The 6,965-nt window shown below is 38.7% G+C and overlaps 1 long non-coding RNA gene across 2 annotated transcripts; it reads right to left on the minus strand.

Annotated features, from left to right (window-relative positions):
* Window positions 1–315: 315 nt before the first annotated feature.
* LOC311115086 lies at window positions 316–3,166 on the minus strand. 2 transcript variants are annotated; one of them, XR_014611194.1, is made up of 6 exons: window positions 2,841–3,166; window positions 1,645–1,850; window positions 1,470–1,556; window positions 1,303–1,370; window positions 1,009–1,048; window positions 316–819 (listed from the first exon to the last, which is right to left on the minus strand). It is a non-coding gene; the product is annotated as an uncharacterized lncRNA (long non-coding RNA). The 2 variants fall into 2 exon arrangements; XR_014611193.1 differs by lacking the exon at window positions 1,009–1,048.
* Between the last annotated feature and the right edge of the window lie 3,799 nt (window positions 3,167–6,965).

Here is a 6,965-nt window from a genome sequence, read left to right on the forward strand (position 1 = left end):
CCATGTGGAGAAGTGCAGCTATAGTGAGGGGCAACTTACCAGTTTGGTCAGGGCCAGCATGAGGGATAACATTTATCCTGTGTCGGTGAGTATAGCTATTAAGTTAAGTTTGAGCATCTTAACAATACAATGTGTTCTATACAGCTGTCAACATTCTACAAGGAAAGAGACACTTAATCAATTATATAATCATTAACCAGATTACCCCAGATACAAGACTTCAATGAGTGATAACTCAGTTCTAGAATGTTGTCATTCAAAATGGACTTTGTTTAGACATCCAGCTTGTGTTGTAGGTTCACGACCAGAGACATCTTCAAAGGTACAGTATTTATTTATTCGGAGTGTTACATGCATTCACACAGTCTTGATATATAGGATCCTTCCACTATATGATATGTCAAGTGATAAAATCCCAAGTTAGCAATTAAAAGTTCATGGAAAAACTGCACATGTCCTCATGTGAAAATTAAAGTTTATTAAATATTTTACAAAGTGGGGGCACAGATAACAAAGAGGAGGGCATCAAGGCATTCAAAATGGCTACAGGGATGGATGTGCAGGAGTCATGGCTTTCGGTCACGGGTTCTGGGATCCTGAGTGCCTCACCGGATGGTCTGGTGTGCACCACAGCAGTGGTGGAGGTCAAATGTCCAGCCTCCGTGAAGACAATTCTTACTGGAACCAGGTCCAAGGTCAACTCCACATCACTGGAAGGGACACCTGCTTCTTCGTTGTGTTGACCACCAAAGCCTCCATCATCATCTCCATCCAGCGTGACGACCTCTGGCAGACTCATATTACTCTTCCTGTCAGTACCTGTTTTCATGGAAGCCAATGGTCCAAAAATATTCCACATAGTTCATACACACACACTAAGCTCCCAGAATAGGTTATATTACAGACACGTTTTTCTCAAAGCAGCCAACTAAAGTATTGTAGTTAAATTTATCATGGGCACATTGGGGATTTATATCTGTGACGTTCAAATTATTTATTGCCACTTGCGTCTTATTTGCTGAAGGCCCCAGTCCATCCCTGCCTGTACCTGACATTTTTGAAAAACAAGTGAACAATGAATAAAGATCGTACAAAAACAATAGGCTCCTAGAATAGGTTATATTACATTCAGGTTTTGCTCAAAGCAGCCAACTAAAGTAATGTAGTTAATGCAAGTTCAATCACAAAGGCTGGTCTGAGCTCATCTCCTCAGTTTCATTCAGTAGTACAAAACAATTCACATTGCATTTTATCATCGACACAGTTAGAATTTATATCTGTGATGTTTAAATTATGTCTTACCCCCAAAGTGAGAGAGAGAGAGTACATCACTTCCAGCAGATCTCCTTGCTGAATTGTTCATGCACTGTCTAAAACATGTGGAAAAGGGGAGACAAAGTCAACATTTCGTTGCATCTACAAAGTCAATGTTTTACACAATATTGTATCATATTTGATGAGTTCCTGACCTGTCCGTCCACAGGCTCGATGAGCTGTAGTCTCCACAACTGGACGCTTGCGCTCAGATCACACTGGCACAGAATGTCCATGCACTCCTGTTGGTCAGTGGTGGGTATTTTTCAATGCTGTATAAACATCTTTATCTAGACAGAAAATGCATTGTTTATCATACCACAAACCTACCTTGGACAATGTGACAAGTGGTCCCTCAACACCTAATCCTCATGCCTCATTGTTTGTTCTTGATTCCCAATCAACAGTCTGGATCTTCCTCTTCTGCCATGGTGGATGAGCCACCTTTTCTGGTAAATAAAGGGCCATTTCTCTTTCCCACTGGAAAATGGCAGCTGCAAACCCGGGTGTTGTCACTGGGTTTCCGATCCACCCATCTGAAAGACAAAAAAAAGTGACTTTTACTAGTTAGCTAATTTGATTACTAAAATGGTAAAATCTATATTACAATCCCAAAACCCACAGACTTGATTATAGTAATGGTAAAAGTCTGAAAGGGACTGACATGCAGGGATGTAACATAATAATTTTGGCCACTGGCCAGCAGACCACGATTTCTACTAGCCCGGGTAACATTCAGGTCCTAAATCTGTGGCATGCGATGTTTGTAAAGGAAAAATGTCACTACTGTGCCAGGCAAGTTTGGCACAATGTCTACTAGCCCAGTCTGAAAAGTACTAGCCTTGGGCTAGCTTACTTTCCATCGCTGCTGACATGTATAACTGACTTAAAGGTCATTTTATTAGTCATGTACAACAGATGCACTTGTGGAACAAAACCATTTGTTTTTTCTATGAAAAAACATTGAGCCCACAAGTCCTTTGTGAGCTAGTTAGCCAGCTAGTTAACGTTAGCTCATCGTTCGTGTACACACTTTTCCACGTGGTGACATGCTAGCTAATGTTACCCAACCAGGGCATGGATATTTAGTTAACGTTTAGCTAGATAGTTATGTTAGCTTATCGTTCGTGTAGTCAGACTTTTCCCCTGACCCCACGGGTGGTGACACTACCTGTCAGGAATGTCTGACTACACCACGGTGAGATACGGTGCAACATTAGCTAATGAAGCCAACTAGCCAACCAAGGTGCCTAACTAGCACCTTGGGCTTACGTTAGTTAGCATGTGAAAAAGTATTACTACACAAACTGTGAGCTAACGTTAACTAGCTGGCTAGCTCACAAGAGGTAACAACAGTCATTATGCTAGCCAATGCTGGATTTCTTTTTACTTGTAAAGAAGGTAACGTATGTTGTACACGTAACTACAGTCAGTGGTTATGTAGATAATTTTCAAAAGCATCTAGCTAACCACAGATCTTTGACCTAACCATTATAGCTTGTTAGCAGCTAGCAAACAGGGCTTACCTTATCACACAGCTCCAGCGATGCCTCTCGCTTACAGAGGTCGGAAAATGATCAAATGCACGTGTTGAACAGGGTAGGGGTTACAATCCGGTACCTAGCACAGAACCATCCTTGTTTCTGATCGCTACAAAGGCCAGGGTAATTTAAAAAAATTCTAGTAATTTAAAAAACCTAAGGTAGCTAACTAGATAATTGAAAAATGCTAAACAAGAAATCACACGAGAAATATACAAAATCAATTATTTACACGAGAAACTAAAATGGCTATAATATCTATTCGCTATGTTACTTGCAACTTGTCGATGAGAGTTTGCATGGAGAAACATGGAGGTTTTTCCCCACCCTGGGTCTTGAGTGATTACGTCAAAGCTTGCGACAGGATGTGTAGTTCTGTATGATAGCCACATTAGCGGATAATTAGCATTTCATTTTTGGGGGTAATTACAGGCAAATATATTGATAAAAGTTACCTTGTCCGAGAGAGATTTGCACGAATATCAAAACGGCACGCCAGGGTAAGCCTACAAGAAACACCAGTGTTGGGGAAAGGTATTTTTAAAAGTAACTCGTTTGGTTACAACTTTACTACCATTAAAAGTAACTTGTTACATTACACCGTTACTTACTGTGGAAAGTAACTTGCTAGTCCTTACATTACTTTTGTGTTACCAAAAACAGAAAACCCTCTTAAAATGCTTTGGGCGTGTTAGTCATTGCTATGCCCAGTAGAGGGTGCACACTACCTTAGAATGGCTTGCCTACTTAGTACTCGCCGGATATATAAGCACCTAAAGAGTTGGCAATGCGCCACACTGTAGGCAGCACTGATGTCATCGGACATCATGGGAGAGCTCAAGACCGAGATCTCTGTCAGATTTCCTAATAGTTTTTTTCAGTTCTTTTAGTAAATTGAAGTGTGTATTTTGCAAGAAACAATGTCTTCTTTTTTTTATTGCATTATTATTTGGCCTTTGTAGTTCAGAAGCCTATTGAAATGTAACTGTTCCACAAAGAATGCATGATGGAGGAGAAATGTATACACATTATGATAATAAAGAAAGATGTATAAATAATAGCCTATGTCCAAGTGTTCTAAAGAAATTCTAAATTCAACTATCGAAATGTCTGATGAATGCAAAGTGTTGCATCAAAGGAACATTGTCCATGAATCAAAAACAACATTTAAGCAGCTTTATTAAACGAAATATACATATTAAAGTCACTAAATACAGGCTATTAAGTCAACAAGCTCAACATGAACATATATTTAACCTGTGCACTAAACTGCTGACCATGAATGCAAACTGTCAAAGAAATCCAAAACATAATGCATTGAAATAAATGGCATGCAATCAAAGGAATTACTTACAATCATCAAAGACGCATACATGTTCATTTAGTTCTTGGGGTGACAGGTTTAGTTGAACAGAAATCTAACTTTTGCTGTTTTGGAGTAGAAGCACCGTCATACTCTGGCATGGGTCTTTCTCCACCAGTCTGGTGTTACTGTGCTTGGCCTGAAAGTGCTTCTTGATATTTGAAGTTGGGTTCTTCACAGCTGACAGGCGCTTATCCCAGAGGCACAGTTTGCATGTTATTCTTGTTTCTCTCCTTTTCTTCTACCAATTAAAAATAATGTGAATACTTCCACCATGTGAAGGCTGTTTTCTCTGCCATCTTGCTAGCTAGCTTCCCACCACAACGTTCTTGAAGAAACAGGAAGAGTATAGTTCTAAAATCCTTACGGAAAAATGAATGGTGGAAAAACGATTGGAACCATTTCGGGGCTTTACCGTAAGTTTTATGGGTATTATGACTCATACTGTGGTACTCAATTCAGATGTGCCTTTTGTTAAGTAAATCAGGTGTTAAATGAGGTGAAAAGGAGACTGGAGTGCCACTTTAACTCAGTCTCCTGAAAGGTTTATGTGAAGAAATTATGACTGGACAAAGACCGCCTCCATCAGTCTGAAGATACATCATATTTCACTATTGCAGTCGTATTTTGACTCTACAGCAAGAGGGCGCCAAACAATCAGGGTCTGCTTAGTTATTGTTCAACATACAGTGAGCTCTAAAAGTATTGAGATAGTGACAAAGGTCTTGTTGTTTTGGCTCGGTACTCCAGCACCTTGGATTTGAAATGATATAATGACTATGAGGTTAAAGTGTCAGCTATAATTTGAGGGTATTTTCATCCATATTGGGTGAAACGTTTACAAATTACAGCCCTTTTTGTACTTAGTCCCCCCATTTTATGGGACCAAAGGTATTGGGCCAAATTCACGGTAACACTTCCTTTTAAGGGGTCCTTATTACAGTGTATCTACATGTGTAATTACACTAATAAGCATTGAAGCGACTCATAGTTACAATGTATCTGGTAGTAATTGTGGTCTGTAATTACATAAGTGTAGCAACAAATGCTTATTACCATGCTTGTTACAAATGGGCAGTGTTCCACTAAATTCACCAACTTAGTGTTTTGCTTCTTCTCAGCTGCATCTGATTCATTAACAACTGTGACAAAGGTTTGGATATCTTGTCGATGCGCTGGGTGTCTGAGAGATTATAGCCTATGGTCAATAGGCTCTAATTACTTAACCATGAATGTGAACTGTTCAAAATATATCTCCAGTCAACATTGTTGCTAGCACTTGTCTAAAAAATAAAGCGTACCATATGGGTTAACTTGGTTGAGTTTACGAAAACAGATTTAATACGAGTGTCATCCCAGATGAGGAATACGACACTATTTCAAAGCACATGTAATATTTGCCCAAGTACAATGTAATTACTAGTTGTTACACAGGATTTAGCTAGTAAAAATGAAGTGTATCTTGAGGGGTACTTACTTGTAACTAATATGTACTTATACAGTACATTACCCATCCTGACAACCTGGCCCTCATTTTGAAGCTTCTGGAAGTGCGATCCAAGTGGGAGAATAAACACACTAGTACACCATAGAGTACATGTAATATGTAATTACTATGTGAAGTACAATATAATTACTAGTTGTTACACTGGATGTGGCTAGTTGTAATGAAGTTTATCTTGAGGGGCACTTACTTGTAATGATAGTGTCCCGATAGCCAGTGGTGGAAAAAGTATCCAATTGTCACACTTCAATAAAAATAAAGATACCTTAATAGAAAATGACTGAAGTAAAAGTGAAAGTCACCCAGTAAAATACTCCTTGAGTAAAAGTCTAAAAGTAAAAGTATAAATTATTTCACATTCCTTACATTATGCCAACTAGACGGCAAACATTAAAAAAATTCAAAACATATTATGGATAGCCAGGGGCACACTCTGACATTCAGACATAATTTACAAACAAAGCATTCGTGTTTAGTTAGTCCGCCAGCTCAGAGGCAGTAGGAATGACCAGGGATGTTCTCTTGATAAGAGTGTGAATTTGACTATTTTCCTGTCCTGCTAAGCATTCGAAATGTAATGAGTACTGCTGGGTGTCAGGGAAAATGTATTGAGTAAAAAGTACATTATTTTTCTTTAGAACTGTAGTGGAGGAAAAGTAAAAGTAGTAAAGTACAGATACCCCCAAAACGACTTAAGTAGTACTTTGAAGTATGTTTACTTAAAGATGCACTCTCAAACGTTTGTATAATTTCAGCCAGTAGTTTTGAAAGTGGTGGGCATGAGTCAAAGGAGTTTAAATTGACAATGGGTCAAAAAAAAATGACTCATTAATAAACAGTTATGGTTACAATTCTGAGATAGTAATTTGTGCTTGCCAAATTGTAAGCTTGGTTGAATAATGGTTTATAAATGCACTTAAAATTGTCATGAGACAAACTCTTATTCCATCATATAACCTTGCAATGTTGAAGAACATTCTCACTTTTGGATGTGATGCATTGGTGCAATTATTTATCCCAGGATATAAGGCATGTCAAGTAATTAAAGCTTAATATCTCCCAATCTGCGCTACACGCTTAAAATAACGATGACCCCGAACTTGTCCCTTTGTAAAAGAACGGGGTCAAGAAGAAGGTCAATGTGCAAACTCCAGACATTATATATTGCCGCGAAATAAGAAACGTTTTGTAGACCAGACAAAAATGTCAAGACAGGAGAGAGAAAGTACGTTTTTCATGCAAT

The sequence above is a fragment of the Coregonus lavaretus genome (genome assembly GCF_964263955.1).
Source record: "Coregonus lavaretus genome assembly, chromosome: 3".
NCBI lineage: Eukaryota > Metazoa > Chordata > Actinopteri > Salmoniformes > Salmonidae > Coregonus > Coregonus lavaretus.